This window comes from Nomia melanderi, chromosome 6 (genome assembly GCF_051020985.1).
Source record: "Nomia melanderi isolate GNS246 chromosome 6, iyNomMela1, whole genome shotgun sequence".
NCBI classification, from domain to species: Eukaryota; Metazoa; Arthropoda; class Insecta; order Hymenoptera; family Halictidae; genus Nomia; species Nomia melanderi.
The window spans coordinates 3,910,751-3,929,150 of NC_135004.1; the positions used below are offsets into that span (position 1 = coordinate 3,910,751).

The following is an 18,400-nucleotide window of genomic DNA, read 5'->3' on the forward strand; positions in this document are numbered from 1 at the left end:
GAATTAAGTTGTATTACGTAAACGAAAACAATTTTTAACTTTCCATTCACGAATAAGTATCCAATTCATTTTTGTGAACGGTCATCAGTGACGACGAATGTATCGATCAATATTTCCGAGCACGTTCCTGATTGGCGATTGAAACTATGCCGATTGTATAGGAGATGATAATTAATTACCGGTAATTGTTCGTGGAATCGATTGTCGAAGAAAGTTTTGCACCCGGCGGACCTAGAAGGCCAGTTAAACTTGAATCGGCGACGCTCTTTAATATGTATGCGAATCTTTATACGGGGGATCATTAACGCATGAATAAGGCCACTTCAGCGTTACGTTAATGTCAAGGACGCGGAAGGTTGCGTCGTGTGCACGAGCAGCACTTTATGGTTAGTTTGTTGGTGCATGATGCTTCTGGCCCCCTCGCCACCATCGAGTACTCGTTCAAGTGCCGCGAGCACGTGTGGCCGGTTCTAAAATTGTTTCAATTAATCTGCTTCCTCTGGAAAAAGATGTTCCGTTGCTTGAAGAACGCGCGTGTAGCTATGAATAATACGTCCGTGATATATGACACATATACTGCCGCTCAAAAGTATTTTACCGCCGCTAAAATTTATAATTTATAGAATACAAAGAAATAAACGACACATAAATAAAAAGATTACGGTCACCGTAAACTTTTCATTTTTCATCAAGCAAGTGGCAAAATATTTTTGAACGGTAGTGTAGTTTATGTAGGTAACGTTGAATGTGATAGACGTGATCTACCCAGAAGTCAATAGACCGAATAAAGGCAACTACAATGTCATGTGATACGAAAACGCCCAGTTAAATATCTATGGACACAAAATAGGCGAGTACGAGGTCATCTGAAACAATATAAATAATATATGACTCAATCTACACTGCAGATGTGAATTAGAGCTCGTTCGAAAGTATACAGTACAGTACATAAAGAGGTGCAATTATGTCTCCCAAATGAGTTTTATAATGCACTGAATTCATTTGCACAGTTCACCCTTAAACTCCACACCCACTATTTTGTTAACACGGTCACGACCAATGACACGACGGTAGCGTCAATTCTTACTAACATATATTTCTGTGCTAACATTGTTTTAATTATTGATTTTTAAATATTTAAAGTTATTGAATTGTGTTTATACGAATAAGAAAAATCATATTTTGTTCGTTCTGGAATAAACTGCTGATTATTAGAAAAAGTTACTTGCGGTAAACGATATTAATAAACCTCTTGAACCTTCTCAACCTAGTGACACAGTTCAACAAATCTCTATTCAAATAAAAAATGGCGATTTTATTAAATTTATTTTATTTCAATTCGAATTTTTATTCGAATATCATTCGAACTGGAATCAAAATTACATTCGAATAAAGACTTATTAAAAGTAATAGAATATCTTAAACCTTTTTAATATCTAGCTGCACTAGGCACCACACTCGCAAATTGGTCAGTACTGAACTCACTGATCTCTAGTGTGTAATTCATATGGAATCCAATGATTTCTAAAGGCACTAGGTTACATTCTACGACATGTAATCTACCTGTCTTAAAACTATTAAGTCTCGGCTGCGTCCAATCAACGCGCATGACGTCTGAGTTTATCAATATCCACTATAAAATCTCAAGTGGACTAGATCGCGTCAGGCAACTTTTCAGTTCCCGAAGTCTTCTCATTCCTAACGAACCTTCGCTGGTACAAATTCATTCGGTAATGGCACTTACGTAGTTATTCGAATCCAACTTATTTAATTCTACGTATATCCTGAAACCGTTAAATCTTTTACTGGTTCGCCTATATTAATATTGGTCCATAACATAAATAAGGTCAGTTACATTCAATATATATTTTCTATTATGACTTTCATGAAGTAGTTGAATGAACAACGCTAGGTTCTAACTAACCATAAGTTTCCCCTTTATCGACATGAAATTTTCCTTTTACAATCAGTGTCTCATGGAAAATCATATCAAACTAAAATTGATACTAGCTTCTCATTAATCCCGGTCATGCATCGTTGCACTAAGTCATAACTGAATTCTTCAAATCAGAACACGCTTGCACCTGCAATCGAACTGATTTATGTTGCAGTCTAATATTTACAAAACTTCTTATTCGTTCAATTAATTCTGCCACTTTTCACTATCTCGTAAGTCGTTCATAATTACCGACAATGAACGGTTTACAAACAGTGACTTCATTGTATAAGAATTATCAATTTCGTCCAAGGTTGCTCCCACCTTCGTTTCGCGAGTCTAGATACGATCTCATTAAGCCCCTCGATTCTTCGCGCCGGCAATTATCGGTCCGTACTCCGTAATTCCTGCCGACGATCGATGTTATCTGAACACACCGCATTACGTGAAAACTTTACGGTTGATAACCATCGGGATCAAGAATTCGATTGCGCAATATTCCGTGACACGCGTGCCCCGAAAGCTATTTACACTTCACCGGAATCGGCGCGACGCGACGCTACGCGAGAGATCGGTCTCACCGGTTTCCACTTTCCCGCGCATTATACTCCATTCAAGCCTGAAATCTATTTACGACGAAGGACTCGTCCCACGATCGTCGCACTGAACGGACGCTGACAAATTCATTCTTCCGCGACACAAAAGACCTTCCGACAAACTCGGTGTACCCTCTGCCTATCATTTTGTATTCGGCCGGTTCGACGACAACCGGCTACACCAATGGAATTGTACCGAAGTGAAGTGTGGTTTGTGAAGAACATAACCAAGATCGAATGGTAGACCTCATATAAATCGTCGTTTAATTTCAGTAAGTTGGGAATACAATGAGGACTGCGATGACTAATTGTAAGTAATAATGAAAATATTTTGCTCGAAGTAAGCTGTGTTTGTGAGCTCTTAATGTTTTCTAATTTTGTTAATATTCCCTTTAAACGTAGTCATGATAATTATATTCATAAAATCACTGTAACAATTCTTTTCGCGCCAAATCTATTATTCAAACTCAATGCATTTGTTAAACTGGAAACATTTACATATTTTACTTGTCAAATCTTATTCTCCTGGTGCAGACTGCAGAAGTAAAATATGTAAACGTTTCCAGTTTAACAAATGCATTAAGTTTGAAGAATAGTTACAGTGATTTTATGAATATAATTGTTATGACAACATAAAATCAAAGAAGAATTTGTTTCATCCGTTAACCGTTTGTCACGTTAAAACTAAGAAGCAAAGGCTTCGTTGATGCTCGTTAACGCGTCTATTGAACGCTTTTCGCTTTGTCGTATTTACGGAATGCGGCAGAGCCGTACAATTCTACTCCGGTAACTGTTCCCGAGCCTTTGGAATCTCCTTTCTCTTGAATTTTTCTCTACGGCCTGAACAGAAAAATGGATGGTTTATTCTATATCAATGGCGGATTTGTGACACGCGCGAGTTCCTCCGTGAAGAAAAGCCGGAAAACCAAAGGCGTTGAAAGGGGATGAAAGGGGAACAGGAGAGACGCACCGATGTTCCGCATCGATGCGATTTTCACCGCGAGGGAAAGGAATGTCAGTCACCGGAGTACTCGTTGGACTACTAATGATCCTCGCCATCTTCCTTCTCTATTTCCGTCCCCTTTCTTCCCCGTGTAGAATTCAAATGCACTGGTCTCATTCTAATTACAAGGAGCGCGTAAGCGACCGGCGTCGACCTCGCCCTATCCTTCTCCCTCCCTGTCCATCCATCTTTTTCCATCTTTCCTTTCTCTCTTTGCGTCTAACCGCGACCGTGATTCGAGTTCCTTTGAACGCAACCGACCCGTCCAGGGTTTAAGGCCTCCTACACTCCAGTTGTTCGTGGAAATGGTAAACAAAGGAGATCCGTCATCGGATAATTGAATTCAAGATCAAATGATCCGTGTTTGATTAAACGAGTTCGCGTGACGAGATTTATTTGTATGCGATGCGATGCAACACACTGAGATCAATTAAAACATGAGATTGAATACAAATTATTGAAATTAAAACAAAAAACTGAAACATATTATACGAAACGGAGCCAATCGTCTGTGAATACTGTCTGATTCTACTGCAGGTACATTGCAGGATTCAATTTTGGCATCAATGGAATTTTGATTTCAAAATTAGTTTAAAAACCAGTACGATACGCGTGAGAAGGGATAAGATGTAGATAAACATAAAAATTGTAGGGTTAAAAATCTTTTTTCATTGAAAACAACTCCTTAAAGAAAGAATAGAAGAATTATTTGACCAATGAAAAACGACACACATAACAGCTTAATGTACCAATTTCCATTTAATCTTTTCTTACTTTCTATGTCAGCTCCAACGGAAAAATCAATCGAGAATATTGAGTTCGTCGATCTCAAACTCCAAACTCGACGTGCGTCGTCTCCCTCGAATCGAGGTTTATTAATTTACGCTCGGATAATCGTGACCAAAACGACTTCCTCGTCAACTAGGAGCCGCAATCGCGGAACTGTCGCGACGTTTCGCTGTCTCCCCGTGTCCCACTGTCTGCGAATGATAAATAGTGGACGCGATCGAAAAATATCGTGATTAAGGCCAAATGCACACTAGCGGCGGGAAAATGTCGCAACTGCGACCGTTTTGGAATAACAGAGTAACAAAGTTCTTCTCCCTCGGAAAAAGAAGGTTAAGAGAACTTTGCGTTTCTATTCTTTCAAGAGAATCACATCTACGATATTTTCTCGCAAGCTGTTAGTGTGCATTTGGCTTAACCCTTAAATATAAATACTTTAACTCAATGATAAAACATAAACAAAAACATAAGCGATCAATGGTTGAATATTATAGTATAATTGAAAGGTGTATGCAGTTTTAAAATGTCCATGAATCAAAATTTTGAGCAGTCTGACAGATCGACTGTCGCTTGGGGTTAATCCCTTGCACTCGACAGATTTTTCGCTGTATATATTTATCATTTCCTAATGAAATACTGATGAAACTAAGTATTAAACAGAAATAATGCACGAACAAAAGGTTGCAACTAGTTCATTTCAATATTTCATGTTTATTTAATTACATTACATAAAATTTGGTATTCAATATAGAATTTTCCAGTTTTTCTATGTCTAATCGAATAGCGACTGCGGATCACCTCTCGAGTGCAAAGAATTGATACCAGACAATGAAAGTCCTCGGTTCTAAGAAAAAAGGGGGACAGCGATGCGTTTCGATCTGTTCGCGAGAGAAGTAATTACTCATTCCCTCCCGGCATCGTTAAATGAACGTTGTCGCGTTATCGGGGGCGAGGTGAAGATCGATGAACGGAAACACAATGACAATTAATCGGAATGCCTTCAGCGTTCTCGTCCTGGCTATTCGGTCGTGGTACACGCTCGTCACGGCAGATGAAAATAAATGAACCGGACTAATAGGGTTAACAGATAAAATTATCTGTGAATAGAGCGTGCTTGGGCTTATCGTGCTCCAACGTTACATGGTTTCGAGGTGACACCTAGTGTGTTTCAATCGCTCGACTTTTCAATAAAACATAGGCTAGACCGATCTCAACGTTGTGGTGGTCATTAATTACTTTGTACACTAAAAATATTGTTGAAAAAACACAAACGCGTAGAGATATTAGTTGCGACTTGTAGTTTTCTCAAATTCACAGCATCTGGAAAAATGTAATATTGATCTTTGGAATATTAAGAAGTGGTTGAGTCGAAAAAGAGAGGAAGAAGGATTTGTTGAAACGTTTTTAATCGTTGGCGTTGATCATTTTCGTACTCTTGAAAATATTGAAATTAAAAAAGTTGGTTGTTTCTTCATTGATTCTTAATTATTTTTAAAATTCTTGATTAAAAAGAAATTATTTGCATTGCATCTAATTTCATCATTTCAAATGATTTACAACACAAAAAGTTACGCCTTTTTGAACGTAAGGTAAAGTGTTAGCGAAACATCAATAAGTAGATTGATAATATGTGTAATTGTGTTAAATAGTAAAGATACGTATTAACAGTCGTCTGTATTACGACCGACAGGTACCTCAAATGAGACACGAGTATCATCGATAAGAAATGGTACTATTGAATCATATCGTGTAATGTTTTATCATTACATTGTTATGGAAACACAAATATCACTGCAGCAGCACGTATGAACAACATTTACAGAATGAAACTAACATGTTGACTTTTGGTATTTTTTATTTTTAAACTATGGATATCATTCGAGTTATTGTTTTAGACAAAAGAAGATTAAACAATGGAAGTATCTGGTATGTTGAAAAAGTAATCAAAGAGATTTATTTCACTCGAATGATTTAAAATTTGAAGTAACGGTATTTTTCGTTAGTTTTCGTTGTCGGTACTCGATTAAATAGAAATAGATATTGAGTAATTGCAATGGAACTATGATAGGCCATTTACGTCGCTGCCCTGAACGAGATGGAACCCAAAGATGAAATATAAACTTTGATATCGCAATCAACCAATTTAACCTTTGTTTCGCCTTGAACACTTATACAGAAGCGAAGCTTCTACGAACACTTGCCATGTATCCATCATAGGGACTCGTCTATGCGATACATAAATAAGTTTAATCTTATGTTTTGGAATCGTTGAAAAAGTTCAACGACGAAGTACAGTAAGTTAAAAATCGACTCTCAATCAGTTTCCTCGTATTAAATCATTCCTAAAACAGAGTTTACATTGGCTTATGAAAACGCATATACTTTCAGTGACTCCTAATCATTCAGTAAGAGTAACCAGAAATATTACATTCAAATTGCATCATATTACGAAAGAAATTGTGCATAATCATTTATCATAAGTGCTTGCTCCCGAAGCAAACAATATCGTGAAACGATCTATACCTTACGGATGCTCTCGCATAATTTAATTTGCTTCATCAATTCAATTTCGGTTTTAATATCAGAGACCGAAATAACACATAAACAAAGAATGTCGGTGATAAATAATTAACGGCAATATAATGTAATAGAATAAAACATCATCTAGAAAGAAAAAAATATAAAAAACAACAAGGACACATTGGACTCAAATATATTTCACTGCATCACACTATAATCATATACTCGGTTACATTATATTATGTGTAAATTTCAATTACAAATCCTATTACTATTACGTGCATAAATGAATGTAATGGACGCGTGTAATACACGCACAACTTGCATGATACCAAACGCAACAAACATTGTACGATCGCTGTAATCATTTAAAAAGAAAATAACGTTCATGTAATCGATGCACAAAAGAGCAAATTAGCATAGAATGATGAATTACAGAGTCACCAAGTTATTTAGACGGTAAAAGTTTCGCCGTTACCGAATAACGGTGCGTCCGAGTCACCGTCTATGCACAGTGTGTCCCGAAGTGGCGCGTGGGCCGCGAGAGAGCTCGTTACGACGGGCCCGCGCGTATGTAGTACCTACTATCTCCATTGAATCCGTCGGAGCAAAGATGGATTTCATGTTACAAATCATCCTTCTGGTTCGCGTTACCGACAACCGGGTGACTCATTACAAACGATCACGGGCCGCCGGCATAAATCAACGTAGAAAAATATTTGGACAACTTTCGCTACGCGCCGGACCGACACGACGCGACGCGACGCGCACGGGAACCCAACTCGCGCGAAAACCAGTTCAGATCGGTCTGATTAATGCGCGTGTTCACGCCCCTCTAACTATCGATCGAACGATAATCACGGAGAAAAATTCTAATCGTGGATAGATAGGGAAACTCGTAGTCACCTTATATACCAGTATCTTATCGCAAGTTTCCCTGGTGTCAAACGAAAATCGGGAACTAACTTTCGACGAAGTTGAAACGAACTTCACAGATTAATACACTTAGTACAGTTTTGAAATATTGCTTTCTTTGCGATTTTCTGGTCCATAATGAATACTCTAAAGATACTATGCGATACGTTAGTTGTAGAGAAATGGTTATAAAAGAATATTTTTGGTCGAGCTAATGTAACGCAATTTGGAGCAATTGTTTGATTTAATGAACTTTGTATGAGCGTTTATATAATCAAATATAAAATAGTGAAAAAATGTTCGATCGCACTTTTTAATGACCTACTGCTCCCTTTAATCCATGCTATATAGTTTGAAAATAATTTTGTCATATATGTAAGCTGTAATTGGGTGGCTATACATTGTCATCATGTATGTGACAAACTACGTTTGCCAACAATTTTCATTCATGAAATTTCGATTAACGCATCAACCGCTCCATGTTTTCTTACAGTAGCTATTTCACTACTCACTGACATAAACAATATTTTCGCAAGTTCTACATCATTCAGTTGCATAATATCCCTTACGTACAACACAAGTAACAAGAGCATCTCCTCTTCATCCAATGATGAACTACCTTGTTTGCTACACTCGTAAACCGAACTAGGTCTCACAAATCAGTAACGAACATTTCTCACTTCGATGTAACCAATACACACGAGTCTCGCTGCTGTTGCCAATATTTCTCGTTAGCGAGAGAAATTCGTCAATCACCGAAGAGTCGGTAAAATTTTAGAGTTCCTTGCAAATCTTCAAATTCTGCACCACACGTATATACCCTATACTCACTATATATAAATACTCAAACAGTATGAACCTGTGTTTTCATGAAAAAGTGTCAATCTTCATTCTCGTCCGATGAATTATCCACCGTAACAAAATTAGTCCAGCGCAAACAGGGTCCCGGACAATGATTTTTCCAACGCAGCATCGGGGATTATCATTTTCTTCCGAACGAAAGCGGAGTACCCTATATCTACGTTTCACGTTATCCGCAAATAGCAATTTCTATGCAACGAGCGAACGCTTTCACGTTCGATCATCGTTCACGGTATCAGGCCGGGACCAGACCGGAGCGGACAAGGAGGAAGCCCGGCGTCGCAGCGACCGGAAAACCAAAATAAAACCTGCATCACTCTTTCGCATACCATTAGCTAATCCCTATTTATAAGATATTATACTCGGTCGAGTACACGTGTATACCTAGTCTAGGTTAGAACGGGGCCGAACGGGATCGGACATGTTTCACATATGTGCAGCACGCGTTCAAGCACACGTCGATGGTTTTCGACGTGCGCGCGGCAGCACGTGAACCATAGTGTAACGCCGCACTAAAAATACCCAGAAACGGCCGAGAGATAACTTTCTGAACCTGATGGTGTCTGGTGGGCGGTTTATTAATGGAGTCGGATTGCTAGAAATCAAAATTATCGCGGACTGTTTGCACGCGGACACCCTAGGACAGCTAGCTGGCTAGCCTACGAGGATCGAAGTATCTAGCTGTCTTCTTCGAATCGTTTGGGCAATCCATTCAAGTCTCATTTCCTGACGAGCCGGAGGTTTCATTTTGTTTTGGATCGAGAACAAATTCTGTTACGTGAGATTTCTTGCTGGCGCTTAGCAGTGTAAATAGAAACATTTGAGCTTGGTACGTGCTAGCAGTTTAGGGTTCAATCACCGGCCTCGATCGGATTAAATAGTTTAGAGTTATTTGAAAAAGTCCTGTTCATTCTGTGGATAACGCTTCGGTTCAGGTTGGAGTTTGTTTTAAGAATGTTTTGTGAGGAAGAATATTTGTATAGAACGAGACAATTCTGTTTTGCTTCTGTATGTATCTTCTTTTCTTAATTCTGTGTCAATTTCGCTATCATTTCTTTTGATAAGATTGGTCTTGATAATCCTTTTCTTTTATTGAAGCATGCTCTATGTAAAGAAGCAATTGTTTATAAGTAGATCGTTGCACTTATGAAGAAGATGAAGTCGAATGAAAATAAATAGATTGAATAAAAGTAAGATACATTAAGGCGAACGTTTTAACTGAACTCAACATGGCCATTTCAAGATCAATGCAACCCTGGCTTCTCAAACAAGATAAAAGAAATGTATCAGATGATTCGCCGAGCATTGGTACAGGGATCAAGCAGCTGATCAAGTGATCGAACAAATACCCGACCCTCAAAGATATCTAAGAATAGTCAGAATCGTGGCTTTATAAAACAAATTACTCGAAGGCTTTCACTTTACTTCAAATTTAATAAAGCTTGCTGTATATATAATTTCTATTTCGAAATCCCGTTGAAAGTTTCTATGTATAAATATCTGAAAATAGATTTCGACACTCTGAAGCTCGTGTCTTCAGAAGAAAAAATTTCCGTAATGTACTTTTTCTCTTTTGAAAGTACGAATGTTTCATTATGAATCTAACGATATATTACTTTTAATTTCAGCTTTATAAGAATGCACTTGTCATTTAAGAATTCTATAACTTTGTAGCCGAATGTTGTATAAAAATTTACATAGAAATGAAGAGATATTCTACCTAAAACTATTGAAATATAAATCACATCAAACACCTACAACTTTAAATCATGTTCAATTTAAAAATGTCACCCGAAACATGGACGCGGTACGCATAAAAGAAATTTCGCGTCGTCTTAGTGGCTGAACGCGCGAATCATTAACTGGAATCACGGTGACCATAAAATTTCCGTGATTTACTCTTACATAACTTTCCCATCCAACGTCACCGTTAGCTCGCGATGATTCGCCACGGAGTTTATTTGCACGGTCCCGATTCCCGTTTATTATTCACCCGATCTGATCGCATCGTATATTTTCATCATCCCCCGAGCGCCCTTCCACCGCCAAACTCTTGCAAATAAACCGACACTCGTAAATCTTCGTGAACGAAAAGGAAAGAAGGGGAGATCTTTTCAGCAGGTCCAGCCTATTAACATTCCAGGACAACAGCTGGATAGGATGTTAATCGCCCTTGGCCCCGTCTACCTTTACAGTTTCAGCAGAACCTACTTGGAAATGATAATAGATACACTTGCCTGCGATTCCAACTTTGATGATCTACTTTGTGGTAACTCCTTATCGATTGAGCTTTAACCACTGGACCACCACAAATAGGTTGCTTTTGTCTCAAAGTTATTCTATGTTTACATACGTGTAATTAATATAAAAATACATTATAAAACAATAATTTTATTTTGTATATAATACAGCATGTATAATTCTATAGCTGACTCAGAATAATGCTGGTTTAACTCCTATTTCTGAGTTCTCGAGAGGAGAAAAATTTTGTGACGTGCTCTTGGATCAATGAAATTCTAATATTACAATGTTATTAAGAATACTAATTACTATTAATTATTTAAATGAATAACGGTAATATTAGTATTTCATTAATTTAAGAACATTCCACAAAAGCTATGTTTCGGAAACTCAGGAATAGGAGATAGACAGTTATAAAACCCTTTTATTAGACATAGGCATTAATTCAGTGCCTTCTCAAAGTACATCCGCTATATAATTACAAAAAGCCATTCATTGTTCAAAACAAAGAAAAGTATTTAATAACACAATAGAAGCAACTTATAAAAATAGTTCAACTCTAATAGAATCAACGACTCTCCGTCGTGACATAAGTCTCAAGGGAAGTAACATTCCACGCGGATCATCGTGCAAGAATGAAACGTTATCTGGAATCATTTAATAAGTCAGCCGTCCAAATTTCGTGGTGGCGTGCGTTAAATGCAGGCAAGGCGTTCGACGATGAATAAAAAAGAAGGAAGATCAAGAGGGCTCCCCTCTCTCTCTTCTTCTAGATCACGGATCGAGCGGAAGAATTACGAGGCACGGATCCGCCGCTCGGCCTAAATACGAAACGGGAACGCCGAAATCGTGTCTCGGCCCTACACCACGCTCCGCGGTTCTGCTCGGAAATAAACGCGGGATCATCGACATCCGTGTGCGCGCAGTTCGTTTGAATAACCGCGTTTCTTCGGAACGCACGTGATTCACTGCGAGTTCCTTAGCCCTTGGAATTGCCGAATGATCAAATGCTTCTCGGTAATCGAGATCGCTGTCGTCATTTCACTTACGATTAGCAGGAACTATGCAAAAGCATTTCCGAGGTTCGGAGAGTCTTTAAATGTTCATGTAGACTGGGACAAAAAAATTTCAATGATCTTATCAATTAGGGCATCCAACATTCGACGTGATTTACTAATTGTAAAACATACTGGGAATATGTCTAGAAACTATTATTCTAAATATCCCATGAATAAATTGTAAATCAACTCGAGGAAAATACGGAAACAGACTCGTAGTTTAAAGTGTTCTGAATTTTGTATTTAAGAACCTGTATCTTCGTTGTCTGTTTTAACTATAGTTTGATGTGTCGCTTTGATCCTTTATTTGAAAACATCTGAGAAGTATTAAAATTGTAAATAGTAAGTTCAAATTAAATTAGTAGAAATATTTCTCTAGTTGCGTGGTGGAGAACCGGGACACCGAATAACAAACACAGAAGCTAACTTCAAGTCATCTTTATTGTAAGCGTCACACCTAGAATGCACGATTTTCAAGTTCACTTTGAAAATCAAATCATACCTAATCAGATACTGTTGCGACAAAAATGACTTCGACATTCTCCGTGAAGGCTACAAGAACGAAACGCTGAACACTACGAGCAGAAGATGAGAAGTCACGGCTCTTATTAAGACCAAAAATCATTTCGAACCGAAACAAGACAAGGTTCGCTTTCCGACCCGCGTTGACTAAGCACTTTCCGTTGGCATTAAGCGAACGGTACACGCCCTCGACGCCAAAAAACCCTTTGTATTCGTAACAGGACTTATTTACTCGTTAAGGGAATATGCGTGGCAGACGTGGCGCGTATAGGAGAAACTTTCGTTGCGCAATGCAACGAACATTTCACAAGACGCATTATCGAAATCTCTGGAGCAACGAGTCAAGGGCAACAATAGCAGGAAAGATCGACGAGTATCTGATATCGAAACAGGACGGGCAGCGTGCAGGGTCCTTTCCACGGTTCTTGTTGTCCCTCTCCTCTCCCGAATCGGCGTCGATTTCTTTGAAGTCGTAATCGCGGATTAATCATTGGCTAATTTCGTCGCTGAACCATGGCGTACTCTCATTTCAACGAGCACGCAGATAAGATCCTTATGTAAATATGTAGCACAAGAATGGCGTTATCGGTGCTCCTATTCACGGACTGGACAAAAAAAAATATGACAACGGTCCGTCGTGGAACGGCGTCGCTAAACGCTATGGACAACGGCCGGTGATTGACGGCAACTTACGCAACGAGAGAAGCGTCGATCTAATTTTAGTGGAAAACAACGAAACGGTGGATGCATTAGTCGGACGATAGGAAACAGGAATGATTTCCATGGTTGCATAATGCAAGAGACTTCTTGTCGAAGAAGAAAAATTTTAGACCCTTCCGATTCGGTTTTTCCAACGTTGCATATGACAGGGAAAGGATATTGTAGAAATATTCTTTTGAAAGGATACTGAGATTTCTTAAGCGCACAGATTTGATTTGATTGTATTAATATTATGAGAGACGACGGAAGCTAATATGCATGCCAGTAATTCTTTTGATACGATATAATTTTAAAATTGCAAGGATACTAGAAGATCTTTGAAGTAGAAATATATTTGTAGGACATTTCCGTTAGCAAACGTTTGCGATAAATCATCCGATGCATTCATTAAACATTTACATTATTGAAAGGAATTTCTTCGTTGTCACATTGCAGATATGAATTTCGTTTAATAACCGATTCCTGCTACTGATAATGAACGAGTACGTTCAAAGATAAACAAGAAGAAGCAATCTTTGCTGTTGCTTCGGATGCTGCAGACATTCTTCATTGATTTAAACGTGTGTATGTTATTCGCAGTATTAAAGAAATGGAACGCCTTCTTGTGAATTTTGTCATGTATAATGATCATCAATTAGAAGTTACAATATTGTAATAGGGGGAATTTGTTCAAATAACATCTGCATAATATGACAAATATTTTTAACGGTGCATGCCTAGTAAGAAATCTTTTCCCTGTAACAATTCTTTGAGGAAAATCTTGGAAATGAGATTGACCATATTTCATGAATATTCTACTGAAATTCTACCAATTATTGAGAGTAGCTCATAGAAACTAATAGGAATTTCTTGCCATGTCTACCTATAAATATTTGAAAGGCCTTTAATATTGGCGTGAAGAATGTCAGCAATGTAATTGCATAGTAAAATATGTTCCAACGTAGCTAGATAATTCCTAATTGCATCCTAAGCATTGTACGCGTTACGACTGTCAATGCCGTTGCTTATACGAACCAGTTTCGACAAGTCAACTGTTTTAAGCTAATGGTACCACACCTCAAAAGAACTAATGCTGCATAGCATAGCAATTCTTGAATAAGACAGTGTCACAAATCACGCAACTGTGCATGCCGTACATACTTATACCTCTTAAGTTTCAAGACAAAGCCTCGGACTGGCCAACTATGGGGCCAAGCAGAGTATTGTTGGTACTAAACAAGTCCGGGCGATCGGATCCAGGTGTCCAGTACCGAAATCTGGGAATTCAGAAGCTTGAAAGGAAAATCCCTGGGGAGCTGACAGCCTAGCACTGATGGTATCTTAGGATGAAGATCTTAACGAAGTAAAGCCTCTAATTGTCTAGCAATGAGAATGAAGGAGTCTTAGCAGTATAATTTTCTATGCATAAAATTTAATTTTGACATAAATAATTTAAATAAAATATCTTTTTCATTATCATCCTATTTTCTTTTATTTGTATTTATACTTGATGGATTTCTATGTTCATTCGCTTATTTTTCTTTGTTTCTCACGTGATACAAAAATCACATATATTATCATTCACATGTTATCGACATTATTGTATTGAATGAATTAAATCGAAAACTGATTTTTGATCCGAACGTATACTTTAATATTTCATTGTTTCTAAATCAATCCGTAGTAAATATGTGAAACGTCGATTTAACTGACGCAATTCTAACGTCAAAGAATTCCAAACTTCATTTGCAAACGAAACCTCTGTTTGGAAGTCATTCTTTTGCGTATTTTAGACAACCCATGGATCTAGAAAATCAAAATACCTTTATTAAACATCGGAGCCACAGTTCTAGGTATCGTAGAAGAATTCCGGGCCTGGAAACGTGAGTGCGCCTAGCTCAGCCAGCTGAAATCACGAATACCTTTTTCCTTGAAAAAAAGATACGACAATCTGGCGTCTAAGGTATCGCGTTTCTCTCGCCTGCGTGAGTGGGCGATGCAGGTAGACCGATTAATACGTCTTCCTCCTTTTCCAGCCTTTCATGGGAAATTCGAGGAAACTCGAGGGACCTACTTCTGAAAAAAAGGTGGACAACGAACGGCCCACGAAACTATTTTTCTCATGCGGGTTGACCTACCATGCGCCAGCCTCTCTCACCCCCGTCAACGGTCAATGAAGCTCAATTAGTTAATTACTCGGATAAACCGGGATACACGTGACGTAACCTTTGATAAGTATCCGCGTACTGCTTACACGCACGCCACTGGCCTCCTTAATTTTCGATTATCGTGTGTTTAAACTGCGACATTTAGCCTTTGAGATTTAAGAAATAGGATCGACTGGTTTAGCCTAGCTTATTCGAAATTGCGTTAAATTATTTAGAATGTGACATTGTAATGAATATTCAGCGTACGTAATAAATGATAAAAGAATGAATAAAGTTAGAGCCCCTTTTAGCAACATTTTATACTAAATACGGGAAAAATAAGGAAAATGTATTTCTTTCGTTAAAAACTTCCTAGATTGAGAAAGGGAATACAGTAAAGATGTTATTGAAAATTTCAATGGTCAGAGTAATACATGAAAAATATAAAGTTACATATACAGTCTAGAACTATTTTCAACCGAAACTTACATCACATGGCCCATTACTAACTTAGTACTGACCCACATATACAGCTCGCTATCTTTCCCTCGTGCTTCATAGTCAAGTCATAGTCAATAATTAAGGAAAGACCTTCGAGTGGTATCAGTAAAAAAGGAAATCATATACAGAACGGTGAAATAAATTATGACATCGTCCTTGAATAAACCGTTACTCGATGAATTCACAAGCAAATCCGGATTAATCTTTACATAAGCACGATCAGATTCTGACACACTGCAGCTGACTGACGTATGACTAATCAAGTGGATTACAAGTCATTCAATAAAACCTCTCCATCGACTTTAAAAAAAGAGTGAAAACTATAATGCTTACAATTCTATTCAGTTTTACACAATGTTTTATACATTTTCATTTTTACGCAACAAAATATTTTTTATTTGTGCCTTTACTCGTTAAAAAATATTTGCAATGAAAACAGTAAACCTCCATAGGAGTGAGCGTTAATATTAAAGCAAAGGTTCTGGTTGAAAATTCTGGAATTGCATACAGAGCACGATACTATTTTCGTGCACCGTATCAGTCCACACTTCGGCGAGTAGAAAAACTTAATCATCGTGGCTTGTAATTATGCGCGACAGTGCGCTGCTAATGTGCCGATTACAATGCAGTCATTCCACATATTTACCGGTCATTTCTGCTCTGACATTCAAAGCGCACACAGTTTATCGTCTCTTCTATTTTTACTTCTAGTGAACCCACGTGAAAGAAAAAGCTTAAAACACCTCGTCAACTGCACGAGCGGTGCTTGGCCAAATATTACTTAAAGCGATAAATAGTCGAAGGGGTTGACCCAAACGATCAAAATACCTAAGACCATGGTCTCTGAAAGTTATAACATCATTCGATCTACTTTTATCACCGAGAAATATTTTAATAGCACATTCGATACACAAAAAAATCATATATTCATCGAAGAAACGAATTGACTCTAAAATTAGAGTACCCGTAAACGCAATATTGCATATTCCTGCAACACATAAACTAAATAACAGTGATAAATTGATTTTAAAATACTTAACGAGAACCTATATAAATATTATAAGACAAAGGATGAAAATATTTTAATGAAAATCATTGCGTGGAATTTTACATTGAAACAAATTATCAGAAGATACATTGAAATAGGTTGTTAAGCATATAATATTATTAAATGAAGATCTAATTCTGAATATTTTCAAAGATACACATTCAAAGGTACAGAATCACAATAATTTTCATGGGTTTAAAAGTTATCGATCATAGAAAACTGAAGTATTCAAATGGAAAATAATTAACGAAACCATCAGCGTATTATTTCCTTGGAAATCAATTTTGTTCGACTACACGTGCACCAAGCTTCATTAAAACGTTCGTATTTCACTTGAGCGATGTCCCTCGCGAGTTCCGTTCAGAAGCCATGAAATAGAAAACGTTTCCCAACTATCGATGTTTTCTCTTGGAAGTCATTTGTTTTTCCGATCAAGGCGTCACGGAATCGAAAATGAAGAATTAATGCAAATTTTTCTAATCAACGTGGCATGACAGCTCCATGAAGCCTCGATTCATCTTCTCACCGACTCGTACGCGACACGTTTTGTAATCTTCGAATTCTCCGATCGTGTCCGACTCCGACCGCGCACGTATGCATATGCAGATGTGTGTTACGCGCGCGCAAACACGCAACAGGTGTAATTTCATAATTCAAGAGGGACCCCGTCGAGTTTATTTTGCTTGACCGCTAACTGAAATAGCCGTAGCGGTTAGCCAATCATTTTCCTTTTATTATCCACGTCTTGTCGATTATAATTAGCAATAAAGAACCGTTTCGCTTTCAATGGGACGTTGAATAGTTAATTACACAGTATTTCGAAAGGAAACGATTTAGGAATTGTTGGGCGGATAATATGCGCCGAACGGCGCAAGAAATAATTAATACATGTAGGTTCTGATTAGTCAATCGAATTATTAAAATCAACAGGCGAAACGATAAAACTGAACTTCAAATATTTTACAGTTACCATACAAATATTTTTATAACCGACTGTTAAAATGAATGAGTGCATCGGCGCACGCACTACAATAAAAATTCACATGATATCGATGAAAATGGACATTTTCATTCATACAATTATCACGAAAAAATGTCAAATTTGTCGTTTCGTTGATCCGGAGATTCTAGTGTCTACAACAACGATCAATTCCTTAACTGTATCTAATAAATTAAATGAGCTCACGAACGCGAAGTCTAGATCTTTCACTTTTTATCACTTTGTCATAAATATTTCCTTACGACAAACGCATACGAGATCTAAATCAATCATACCCACTTAAAGCACCGTTCTCATCATTGAACTTCCAACAATCGCCGCTCGATACCCGGCAAAGCGATAAACAAAAACCCTTAATCGGCAAAAATCGCCGCGGTAGCGCGTTACCATTAGGTATCCAGGCATTATCAAACTACGTTATCGCCTCTTATCTCGGGGACCATTGACCTTCGATGTTATCGCGTTCGTCTAAGTCTAGTTACACGGGATCAACAATCCCGTGGAACGAAAAGCAGAAAAAGAGCCGAGGCATAGGGGAGGAAAGGGAAGAATAGAAACAGAAAGAGG

General features: G+C 37.9%; 1 protein-coding gene and 1 long non-coding RNA gene across 2 annotated transcripts in view; one reads left to right on the forward strand and one right to left on the reverse strand.

Moving 5' to 3' along the window:
* The window catches only part of LOC116427121 (protein amalgam), a 102,016-nt gene that overhangs the window by 79,102 nt on the left and 4,514 nt on the right, over positions 1-18,400 (reverse strand). The gene's annotated exons all lie outside the window — the stretch shown is intronic.
* On the forward strand, positions 1,693-6,228 carry LOC143174586 (uncharacterized). The gene is made up of 3 exons (XR_012998747.1): positions 1,693-1,846; positions 2,806-2,842; positions 6,012-6,228. It is a non-coding gene; the product is annotated as an uncharacterized LOC143174586 (long non-coding RNA).